The 12932-nt window shown below is 38.6% G+C and overlaps 1 protein-coding gene and 1 long non-coding RNA gene across 7 annotated transcripts in view; one reads left to right on the top strand and one right to left on the bottom strand.

The window, feature by feature from the left end:
• Nucleotides 1-12932, top strand: part of PRKCQ (protein kinase C theta) — a 158040-nt gene that overhangs the window by 106118 nt on the left and 38990 nt on the right. The gene's annotated exons all lie outside the window — the stretch shown is intronic.
• The window catches only part of LOC147361164 (uncharacterized), a 71448-nt gene continuing 63859 nt past the window's right edge, over nucleotides 5344-12932 (bottom strand). For both annotated transcript variants that reach the window (XR_015139848.1, XR_015139849.1), the window contains one exon: nucleotides 5344-7697. This is a non-coding gene — a long non-coding RNA (uncharacterized LOC147361164). The remainder of the gene's footprint in view (nucleotides 7698-12932) is intronic.

The raw sequence follows: 12932 nt of genomic DNA, 5'->3' as shown, positions 1-12932 counted from the left end.
AATTCTTGTTCTACTTGAATCCAGTTTTTCATTAGTTCTGGAAACGTTTACCCAGTTGTGTGAACCAAAGTTATCACTAACCTGTATTTGCAGTCCTTTCCATGAATTTCTTTAAAGATGAAGCACTTTTGAAGAAATACTTTATTTTTTTTTTTTTATGAGTTTAACTTTTTTTTTTTATTGCTTTCTTCTCTAATTTTATTTTATTTTTAAACTTTACATAATTGTATTAGTTTTGCCACATATCAAAATGAATCCGCCACAAGTATACATGTGTTCCCCATCCCGAACCCTCCTCCCTCCTCCCTCCCCATACCATCCCTCTGGGCCGTCCCAGTGCACCAGCCCCAAGCATCTAGCATCATGCATCGAACCTGGACTGGCAACTCGTTTCCTACATGATATTTTACATGTTTCATTGCCATTCTCCCAAATCTTCCCACCCTCTCCCTCTCCCACAGAGTCCATAAGACTGTTCTATACATCAGTGTCTCTTTTGCTGTCTCGTACACCGGGTTATTGTTACCATCTTTCTAAGTTCCATATATATGCGTTAGTATACTGTATTTATGTTTTTCCTTCTGGCTTACTTCACTCTGTATAATAGGCTCCAGTTTCATCCACCTCATTAGAACTGATTCAAATGTATTCTTTTTAATGGCTGAGTAATACTCCATTGTGTATATGTACCACAGCTTTCTTATCCATTCATCTGCTGATGGACATCTAGGTTGCTTCCATGTCTTGGCTATTATAAACAGTGCTGCGATGAACATTGGGGTACACGTGTCTCTTTCCCTTCTGGTTTCCTCAGTGTGTATGCCCAGCAGTGGGGCTGCTGGATCATAAGGCAGTTCTATTTCCAGTTTTTTAAGGAATCTCCACACTGTTCTCCATAGTGGCTGTACTAGTTTGCATTCCCACCAACAGTGTAAGAGGGTTCCCTTTTCTCCACACCCTCTCCAGCATTTATTATTTGTAGACTTTTGGATCGCAGCCATTCTGACTGGTGTGAAATGGTACCTCATAGTGGTTTTGATTTGCATTTCTCTGATAATGAGTGATGTTGAGCATCTTTTCATGTGTTTGTTAGCCATCTGTATGTCTTTTTTGGAGAAATGTCTATTTAGTTCTTTGGCCCATTTTTTGATTGGGTCGTTTATTTTTCTGGAGTTGAGCTGTAGGAGTTGCTTGTATATTTTTGAGATTAGTTGTTTGTCGGTTGCTTCATTTGCTATTATTTTCTCCCATTCTGAAGGCTGTCTTTTCACCTTGCTAATAGTTTCCTTTGATGTGCAGAAGCTTTTAAGGTTAATTAGGTCCCATTTGTTTATTTTTGCTTTTATTTCCAATATTCTGGGAGGTGGGTCATAGAGGATCCTGCTGTGATGTATGTCGGAGAGTGTTTTGCCTATGTTCTCCTCTAGGAGTTTTATAGTTTCTGGTCTTACGTTTAGATCTTTAATCCATTTTGAGTTTATTTTTGTGTATGGTGTTAGAAAGTGGTCCAGTTTCATTCTTTTACAAGTGGTTGACCAGATTTCCCAGCACCACTTGTTAAAGAGATTGTCTTTAATCCATTGTATATTCTTGCCTCCTTTGTCGAAGATAAGGTGTCCATATGTGCGTGGATTTATCTCTGGGCTTTCTATTTTATTCCATTGATCAATATTTCTGTCTTTGTGCCAGTACCATACTGTCTTGATAACTGTGGCTTTGTAGTAGAGCCTGAAGTCAGGTAGGTTGATTCCTCCAGTTCCATTCTTCTTTCTCAAGATCGCTTTGGCTATTCGAGGTTTTTTGTATTTCCATACAAATTGTGAAATTATTTGTTCTAGCTCTGTGAAGAATACTGTTGGTAGTTTGATAGGGATTGCATTGAATCTATAAATTGCTTTGGGTAGTATACTCATTTTCACTATATTGATTCTTCCAATCCATGAACATGGTATATTTCTCCATCTATTAGTGTCCTCTTTGATTTCTTTCACCAGTGTTTTATAGTTTTCTATATATAGGTCTTTAGTTTCTTTAGGTAGATATATTCCTAAGTATTTTATTCTTTCCGTTGCAATGGTGAATGGAATTGTTTCCTTAATTTCTCTTTCTGTTTTCTCATTATTAGTGTATAGGAATGCAAGGGATTTCTGTGTGTTGATTTTATATCCTGCAACTTTACTGTAGTCATTGATTATTTCTAGTAATTTTCTGGTGGATTCTTTAGGGTTTTCTATGTAGAGGATCATGTCATCTGCAAATAGTGAGAGTTTTACTTCTTCTTTTCCAATTTGGATTCCTTTTATTTCTTTTTCTGCTCTGATTGCTGTGGCCAAAACTTCCAAAACTATGTTGAATAGTAATGGTGAAAGTGGGCACCCTTGTCTTGTTCCTGACTTTAGAGGAAAGGCTTTCAATTTTTCACCATTGAGGATAATGTTTGCTGTGGGTTTGTCATATATAGCTTTTATTATGTTGAGGTATGTTCCTTCTATTCCTGCTTTCTGGAGAGTTTTTATCATAAATGGATGTTGAATTTTGTCAAAGGCTTTCTCTGCATCTATTGAGATAATCATATGGTTTTTATTTTTCAATTTGTTAATGTGGTGTATTACATTGATTGATTTGCAGATATTGAAGAATCCTTGCATCCCTGGGGAAGAAATACTTTAGCAAAAGCATCTGAGTAAAACAATAACTCTCTGTAAATGACACACTTACAAATGACTATAGTTAAAGATCTGATAAGAGTTCATGTGATAAGGAAATAGTTATTCTGTGATTAACAGACATGTGAATTTTGAGAATACTTAATATATCTATAGAAATACAACTTAAAGGAGGCTTCAGTTCAGTTCAGTTGCTCAGTCGTGTCCGACTCTTTGCGATCCCATGAGTTGCAGCACGCCAGGCCTCCCTGTCCATCACCAACTCCCAGAGTTCACTCAAACTCAGTCCATCGAGTCAGTGATGCCATCCAGCCATCTCATCCTCTGTTGTCCCCTTCTCCTCCTGCCCCCAATCCCTCCCAGCATCAGAGTCTTTTCCAATGAGTCAACTCTTCGCATGAGGTGGCCAAAGTACTGGAGTTTCAGCTTCAGCATCAGTCCTTCCAGTGAACACCCAGGACTCATCTCCTTTAGAATGGACTGCTTGGATCTCCTTATTACCTTTTATATGATAGGCCTTCCTATGCAATTTAATGTATCAAATAAGCCTAGTTAGTTCAACATCTCTTTTTTTCTAAGGAGAGAAAACAAATCTTTTGAAATGTTCCAGGGGCCCTCTGGAAAATCTCAAAGTTGGTTTGAGGTCAAAAAGATTACATTTAGAATTTGATTTGTATACCTGTGGCGGATTCATTTTGATATTTGGCAAAACTAATACAATTATGTAAAGTTTAAAAATAAAATAAAATTAAAAAAAAATAAAAGAATTTGATTTGGGAGAAGTTTGTCAAAAACACCAAAAAGTTTAAAAATACTTGGTCAAATAAGATCATAGTTCACTGCGAAGTAATAGTTATCCATTCAAACAAGGGGATAAAGACTTTGCAGGTAAATATAGAAAGTTGTGTAATTATTAGAAAGATGGTAATGATAACCCTATATGCGAGACAGCAAAAGAGACACATGTAAAGAACAGACTGTTGGGAGAAGGCGAGGGTGGGATGATTTGAGAGAATAGCACTGAAACATGTTTATTACCATATGTGAAATAGATCGCCAGTCCAGGTTCGATGCATGAGACAGGGTGCTCAGGGCTGGTGAACTGGGGTGACCCTGAGGGAGGGGATGGGGGACACATATACACCCATGGCTGATTCATGTCAATGTATGGCCAAAAAACCATTCCAATATTGTAATTAGCCTCCAATTAAAATAAATTAAATTTTAAAAAGTTTCATAATTGTTTAAAATGTCTCTCTTAGTAGAGAAGACTCAGAATTACTCAAGTAATCAAAGACCTAATCAAGATAATGAGAATCACAGGAATTTATTTTGAAGACCCTTTCACAGCTGCGTACCAGAAGTAGACCAATAGTGCAAAAGAACTTTTCCTTTTAAGAAAAAGCAACTTTAATTTTGACTAAAACTCTTTTACTTAAATAAATTCATTCAGATCATGGATAGCTTAACCACGCATAAAATTCAGCTCCCAAGACTCTCTTTCCCACAAACTTTCTACAGTTGTTTTCTATGTTTATTCCTTCTTTCCATTCTTGAAATAACCATTCTGCATTTAGGACAAAATTGCCTTCTGTTTCCTCAACAAAAATACATCTCTATTCTTCATCCCTACCATTGTCAAATCACACATCCTACTATCCTTGCATCCAGAGATATTTCCCCTTACTATTTCTAATAGCTTTAATTATAATATAATGTTTAACCCTAAAAAGGGAGAAGGCAATGGCACCCCACTCCAGTACTGTTGCCCGGAAAATCCCATGGATGGAGGAGCCTGGTGGGCTGCAGTCCATGGGGTCGCTAAGAGTTGGACACGACTGAGCGACTTCACTTTCACTTTCCACTTTGATGCATTGGAGAAGGAAATGGCAACCCACTCCAGTGTTCTTGCCTGGAGAATCCCAGAGACGGGGGAGCCTGGTGGGCTGCCGTCTATGGGGTCTCACAGAGTCGGACACAACTGAAGTGACTTAGCAGCAGCAGCAACCCTAAAAATACTTAATTTTAGTGAAAATCAAATAGTAAACAACTATAAAGTCTTATGTTAGCAGCTTTTCTTATTTTGTGGCTTGAAAGTTCTTAAAATTTCTTAAAACATGTTTTCTGATAGTAAATATTTCAGTATGGCACAAAAAAAGTTTACTAATAGACCCAAAAATCTTTAGTTGGTCTGTAAAAGCCCAAAGTAGATAAACCTGTATTCAGTAATTAGTGTTTCAGTATTTTATCTTATTTGGAAATTATCTAGATATTTAATGACTATCCATAATTTAACTTAGCAAAACTTGGGTTTCAGATTACCACAAAGTTTTGAGGAAACTATTTTACAAGTTACCTAAAACCTGTTATCCCATTTACATCAATTTGATTCATTTGTTCTAAATAATTATGTTTACACTACCCACAAAAGCTTCATAAGACATTGGACAAATCATCCATCACCCCCTAAGATATTTTTCTTGCTAAAAAAACTTTGTAACAGAGATAACATGAACTTATTTGACCAGTAAAACAAGTAGAATTAAGTTGTACGTTTGCATTATTTTAGTGATAATAATGCAGAGCACGTATTTTAGTTAACCCAACAAACTTCAACAAGCTTTTATTTACTAAAGATTACCTCTGATCATGTGAACTTGAGAAGCATTTGGACCAGTTTCTGTTATAGGTATACTTTGCTTTATTGAACTTCACAAATATTGCATTTTTTCCTTTAATAAATTAAAGCTTTATGGCAACCTTGCATTGAGCAAGTCTGTTGGTGACATTTTTCCAACAGCATTTTCTCACTTACGTCTGTGTCACATTTTGTATTCTTGCAATATTTCAAACTTTTATATTATTACATTACAGTCATCTTTGATGTTACTGTTGTAATTGTTTTGGGCATCATGAACTATGCCCATGTAAGACGGCAAACTTAACACATCATTGACCAGAGATGTATGAATACATCTTTTATTATATGAATGTTATTGACCGGAGATGTATCAGTATATTTTTAGAGCATGATACAATTAACAGCAGACGCTAGAGCTTAAAAGATTGATCAAGAATTCACTATATAACTTTCAGTTGTTGTTGTCATTCACATTTTACTCCATTAGGTTTTTGGTTCAAATTTGTGTCTATTATAAATACAGGTCTATTACCATAACACTTTCAAAAATGATGCATTACAAAATTTCTTATTTCTAAAAGAGCTCCCCACAAAGATCCACCTTGCCAACTATCAGGTAAAATAAAAGAACATATTCTAGAGAAAATAATACGCATAGGACTAAAAAGAATGTCTCCAGAAAGTGTAAAGTCTGTTCTTCCGGGGGGAAGCACAGTGAAGCCCAGTGTGTTTGTAATATGTGTTCTGTCCTTGCACAGAGGTGCCTCCTGTTGCACCTATCACACACTCAAAATATTCAGTTTATTTCAGTCGCTCAGTCGTGTCTGACTCTGTGCAACCCCATGGACTGCAGCATGCCAGGCTTCCATGTCCAACACCTACTCCTGGAGCTTACTCAAACTCATGTCCATTGAGTCAATGATGCCATCCAACCATCTCATCCTCTGTCATCCCCTTCTCTTCCTGCCTTCAATCTTTCCCAGCATCAGGGTCTTCTCCAGTGAGTCAGTTCTTTACATCTGGTGGCCACAGTATTGGAGCTTCAGCATCAATCATTCCAATGAATATTCAGGACTGATTTCCTTTAGGATGGACTGGTTGGAACTCCTTGCGGTCCAAGGGACTCTCAAGAGTCTTCTCCAACACCACAGTTCAAAAGCATCAATTCTTTGGCACTCAGCTTTCTTTATAGTCCAACTCTTACATCCATGCATGACTACTGGAAAAACTATAGCTTTGACTAGACAGACCTTTGTCAGCAAAGTAATGTCTCTGCTTTTTAATATGCTGTCTAAGTTGGTTGTAGCTTTTCTTCCAAGGAGCAAGCATCTTTTAATTTCATGGCTGTAGTCACCATCTGCAGTGATTTTGAAGTCCAGAAAAATAGTCTGAGCTACTTTCATCAAGAGGCTCTTTAGTTCCTCTTCACTTTCTGCTATAAGAGTGATGTCACCTGCATATTTGAGGTTATTGGTATTTCTCCCATCAATCTTAATTCCAGCTTGTGCTTCATCCAGCCTGTCATTTCGCAAAATGTACTCTGCATATAAGTTAAATATGCAGAGTGACAATATACAGCCTTAACGTACTCCTTTTCCAATTTGGAACTAGTCTGTTGTTCCATGTCTGGTTCTAACTGTTGCTTCTTGATCTGCATACAGATTTCTCCAGAGGCAGGTAAGGTGGTCTTGTATTCCCATCTCTTTCAGAATTTTCCACAGTTTGCTGTGATCTACATGGTCAAAGGCTTTGGTGTAATCAATAAAGCAGAAGTAGATGTTTTTCTGGAATTCTCTTGCTTTTTCTATGATCCAGTGGATGTTGGCAATTTGATCTCTGGTTCCTCTGCCTTTTCTAAATCCAGCTTGAACATATGGAAATTCATGGTTCATGTACTGTTGAAGCCTGACTTGGAGAATTTTGAGCATTACTTTGCTAGTGTGTGTGATGAGTGCAATTGTGCAGTAGTTTGAACATTCTTTGGCATGGCCCTTCTTTGGGATTGGAATAAAACCACCTTTTCCAGTCCTGTGGCCACTGCTGAATTTTCCAAATTTGCCAGCACATTGAGTGAAGCACTTTCACAGCATCATCTTTTAGGATTTTAAATAGCTCAACTGGAATTCCATCACTTCCACTATCAGAATGTTTTAATAAGACATGTACAAAGTTTCCAATAAATACAGTAAGTGCAAAAAAAGTGTTGATACTGACTTAAACACAGGTGTTTCAATATTCACTCACATAGCAAATCGCTGGCCGCAGGTGCTGGTTTCTGCAAAAATGCCCCTGTTGGTAACGTGTTCATTGGCACACGTTCAGCGTGTTCTGACTGCTTCACTGACCGGCCATTTCTCCGTCTCTCCCCTTCTCTTCAGGTCCCCTAGTGTCTGAGGCATGAAGTTGAAAGTAGAACAGTTAATAACCCTACAGTGGCCTCTAAAGTTCAGTGACAGAAAAAGACACACATTACTCACTTTTAAGTCAAAAGCTAGAAAGAATTAGGCTTTGGGATGAAGGCGTGTTGGAAGGTAAGATATGTCGAAAGATAGGCCTCTTGCACCAACCGTTAGTCCAGGTGTGAACATAAAGGAAGTTAAAAGTGCAACTCCAGCGAACACAGGAGTGATAAGAAAGTGAAACATCATTACGATGGCTGTGGAGGAAAGTTTAATAGTCTGGATCACTCACATCAGCCACACTATTCTCTTAAGCCAAAGCCTAACCCAGAGCAGGGCCCTGCTCGCTCCGTCTGTGTGAGAGCCAGGAGAGGAAGGGAGCGGCAGAAGGAAAGTCTGAAGCCAGCAGAGGTTGGTTTGTGAGGTTTAAGAAGCCATACACATAACATGAGAGTTTAAGGTGAAGTGGCAAGTGCTGATGTAGAAGCTACTGCAAATTACCTAGAAGGTCTAGATTATCTAGAAATTATCTAGAAGGTCTAAGATAATTAACAAAGGCTACACCAGCAGATTTTCAATGCAGATGATACAGTGTTATATTAGAAGAAGATGCCATCTAGGACTTTCATAGCTCCAGAGAAGTCAGTGCCTGGTGTCAAAGGACAAACCGACTCTTATTAGGTGCTAATGCAACTGTGACTTTAAGTTAAAAGCAATGGTCATTTACCACTCCAAAAATCCTAGAACCCTTAAGAATTATGCTAAATCCACCCTGCCTGTGCTCTGTAAATGGAACAACAAAGCCTGAATGACAGCACCTCTGTTTCCAGCATGGTTTACTGAATATTTTAAATTTACTGTTGAGATCTACTCAGGAAAAAAGATTCCTTTCAAAATACTACTGCTCCTTGATAATGCATGTGGTCTCCCAAGAGCTCTGATGGAGATGTACAATGAAATTACTGTTTTCATATCTGCTAGCACAACTTCCATTCTGCAGCCCAAGGACCAAGGTGTGATTTCAATTCTCAAGTCTTATTCTCTAACGTATACATTTTGTAAGGCGCTGCACCACAGATGTTCATTCCTGATGAATCTGGGCAAGTCAGTTGAAAACCTTCTGGAAAGGACTCCCCATTCTAGATACCCTTGAGGACGTTTGTGATTCCCGGGAAGAAATCAAAATATCAGCACCAACAGGAGTTTGAAAGAAGTTGATTCCAACCTTAATGGATGACTTTTAGGCATTCATGACCTTGGTGGAGGAAGTAATTGCAGATGTGGTGGAATTAGAAGTGGAGCCTGAAGATGTGACTGAATTGATACAATTTCATGATAAAACTTTAATGGATGAGGACTGACTTCAGTGGATGAGCAAAGAGTGGTTTTTGACTTAGAACCTAATTCTGGTAAAGATGCTGTGAAGATTGTTGAAATTGCAACAAAGCATTTAGAATATTATATAAACTTAATTGTTAAAGCAGTGGCAGGGTTTGAGAGAATTGATCCCAATTTTGAAAGACATTCCATGCATAAAATGCTATCAAATAGCATTGCCCACTTTGGAGAGATCATTCATGAAATGAAGAGTCAATCAATAAACCACTCTTGTCTTATTTAAGAAATTAGCATAGCTACACCACCTTCAGCAGTCACCACCCTGCTTAGTCTGCAGCCACCAACACTGACGTAAAACCCTCAACCTGCAAAAATATTATGGCTTCATGAAGGCTCAGCTAGTGAGCATTTTTTTTTTTAGCAATAAAGTATTCTTAATTAAGGTACATACATTTTCAAGCATAATGCTATTGCACACTTATAGCCCATGCTGCTGCTGCTGCTGCTAAGTCGCTTCAGTCGTGTCCAACTCTGTGCGACCCCACAGATGGCAGCCCACCAGGCTCCCCCATCCCCGGGATTCTCCAGGCAAGAACACTGGAGTGGGTTGCCATTTCCTTCTCCAATGCAGGAAAGTGAAAAGTGAAAGTGAAGCCGCTCAGTCGTGTCTGACTCTTCGCGACCCCTTGGACTGCAGCCTACCAGGCTCCTCCGTCCATGAGATTTTCCAACTTACAGCCATAGTATAGTGTAAATATGAGCCTTATATGCACTAGGAAATACAAAAATTCATGTGACTTGATTGATTGTGATATTAGTTTTTATTGTAGCTGTCTGAAACTGGACCTGTAATATCGCTGAGGTATGCCTGTGTATTTCTGGGAGACTTAGGAATACTTACTTCATATAAGTGCTTAATTCTCTTCAAACCAACTAAATGGAACTCGTTTTTTTTTAAACAGTTTTAGTAATACCATTAGGAGGTGAAAAATAACCATACAACACATGTATACAGACACATGAACATAAAGAGAGGTACAGAGACCTTACAGCTTTCATTTTAAAATTAATGGCATGAATCAGGTACAGTAACATTGCCTTCTCCAATAAGAAATTTACTACTTACAAAAGAGGCTGGATCTCAGTTGTTTACCTGGTAGAGAAATAAGTTAAAGTTACCTGCTCAGATGGCTAACGCATTTTCACTAAAGTTTGTGGGGAAGACATGTAGGAGATTTTTTGTTTTGTTTTGTTCACCTAAGTTTCAAATGGCAGAAAGTGAAGAGGAACTAAGGAGCTTCTTGATGAAAGTGAAAGAGGAGAGTAAAAAGGCTGGCTTAAAACTCAACATTCAAAAAATGAAGATCATTGCATCCAGTCCCATCACTTCATGGCAAAAAGATGGAGAAACAATGGGAACAGTGATGGCTTTTTGGGGGGGCTCCAAAATCACTGCAGATGGTGAATGCAGCCATGAGATTAAAAGACTCTTGCTCCTTGGAAGAAAAGTTATGACCAACCTAGACAGCATATTAAAGAGCAGAGACATTACTTTGCTGACAAAGGTCCATCTAGTCAAAGTTATGGTTTTTCCAGTAGTCATGTATGGATGTGAGATGGATCATAAAGAAAGCTGAGCACTTAAGAATTGATGCTTTTGAACTGTGGTGTTGGAGAAGACTCTTGAGAGTCTCTTGGACTGCAAGGAGATCCAACCAGTCCATCCTAAAGGAAATCAGTCCTGAATATTTATTGGAAGGACTGATGCTGAAGCCAAAGCTCCAATACTTTGGCCACCTGATGCAAAGAACTGACTCATTGGAGAAGACCCTGATGCTGGGAAAGATTGAAGGCAGGAAGAGAAGGGGACGATAGAGGATGAGATGGTTGAATAGCATCACCGACTCAGTGGACATGAGTTTGAGTGAGCTCCAGGAGTTGGTGATGCACAGGCAAGCCTGGCGTGCTTCAGTGCATTGGGTCACAAAGAATCGGACTCGACTGAGCGGCTGAACAGAAGTTTCCTTTTATTTTCTTACTGATAAGAATTACCTCCCTAAAGTTTAGATAACATTTACATCTCAAAGGCATGGGAATAGAATGCAGGTTCCTCCAAGAAGGACTTTGGTTTCCTAAGGCCAGAATTTCTATACGATTAATACATACAGGGCTACAGGGCTTTTGAGATAAATAGGGGTGGCTGTGGCCTTGGTGGAAGGGATAGTTGAATTCTGAACTGCTTCTAGAGCTGAATTTCTAGTTTTCCACATTTTGTAAGATCATGACAGTAGTTCTTAATTCCACAAAGAATTGGGTTGCAGCTTAAATGACAGCTTACATTGATCTATCCCATCCCAACTAGATTATCCTTAATTCATTTTTTCCTTGTATATCATGGAGAAGATTTCTAACTAAAATGGATATCAAAAAATTTCTATGTTCTGGAGTTAGAGCTGTTTGCTTTTGGAATGTTTTAGTAAATCTTTTCACAAAGGCGATAGGTTTTTATTTCCCTCTGGGGTGTACACAGATTTATTTTGGCTTAAGGGAAGAGGCCTAAAAGAAAAAAATTTCTGTGATGCTGTCAGTATCAACTGCCAATTTCTGACCAACTTCTTATCACTGAGCTAGTTTTTAAAAAAATCCTTGGAAATATCTCACCAGTTTTTAGTTGGGGCAAACAGCAAATATTTCTTGCAGTACAGAACCATCCCTTGTACTTAAGAGGTGTCCCCAAAGTGGATATAAAAGTTACTGTCTTTTCCTTTCTCATGGATTGATAAAGATCCAGGAGAGCTAATTCAGGGAAGAGTTCTCTCCTGAGCTGCCTTCTGCCAGTTTTCCTGGGATCCCATATGCAGGCTTGAAGTGGGGTGTACAGTAGAGAGTGTGTCTCTGGAATCTACCAAAACTGGGTCATTGTTTCTCATTAATTTAAATTTTAGTTAGCCTTAGCTGCTTAAGGGAATAATGTAGCCATTTACCAGAAAATCCCTCAGTCTCGACAATCCTGGGAGGGGCCTTTATGGGGGTCTTCCATTGAGGGTAGACACGGGGCTGTCTGCAAGCCCACTGACTTGGTGGACTTTTGTTTATGATCTTGTGTTCTCTTCAGAGTAGAAAGACAATTTAGATCAGATTACTAGAATGAGTGTCCAGATAAAGGGGGACAGAAGGGAGCAGTTAAGGTTAGGTAATGTCTATCTTACAGTCTGTTTTACGCACCTCCTGTGTCTTTAGTATTTCATTAGCCTGTTGCAACAAATTTTTAATGACACTCCTTTGACATCTTGAAGCCTTTTGAAGGCTTCTGCATGCCAGCTAACACATCATTAACAGGAGACATATTAGTCCATCTTTTGCTACCTGAATATTATTGACCAGAGACTTATCAATATGTTTTTAGATCATGATACAGTTCACATCACTGTGCAGAGTTGTTAAGAGCTTGAAGCTGATCGGAGGTTCATTATACAACATAATTGTCATTATCATTCACATCTGGCTCCATTAGGTTTTGGTTCCAACCTCGCGTATATTATAAACACAAGTTTATTACCAACATTTTCAAAAATAATGCATTGGGAAATTTCTTATTTCTAAAGAGCATCCCCCCCGCCGCCCACACACACGCAAAGATCCACTTTGTCGACTGTCAGGTGAAATAAAAGAACATATTCAAGAGGAAATAATACCCACAAGAACCCCCCACCCCAGAAAAATGCGTCCAGCAGTCTGCCTTTCCAGGGGAAAGTGTATTCGTAACAGATGTTCTGTCCCCTGCACGGCAGTGTCCGCTACATTCTGCCTGTCACACTCTCATGAAACATTAGAATGCTTTAGTAAGACATGTACAAAATTTCAAATAAATACATTAAGTCCAAAATA

This window comes from Bos grunniens, chromosome 13 (assembly GCF_055505025.1).
Source record: "Bos grunniens cultivar Pamir isolate PY7600 chromosome 13, Bosgru_T2T1.0, whole genome shotgun sequence".
Classification (NCBI taxonomy): Eukaryota; Metazoa; Chordata; class Mammalia; order Artiodactyla; family Bovidae; genus Bos; species Bos grunniens.
This window is presented reverse-complemented; position numbering and strand designations above follow the sequence as displayed.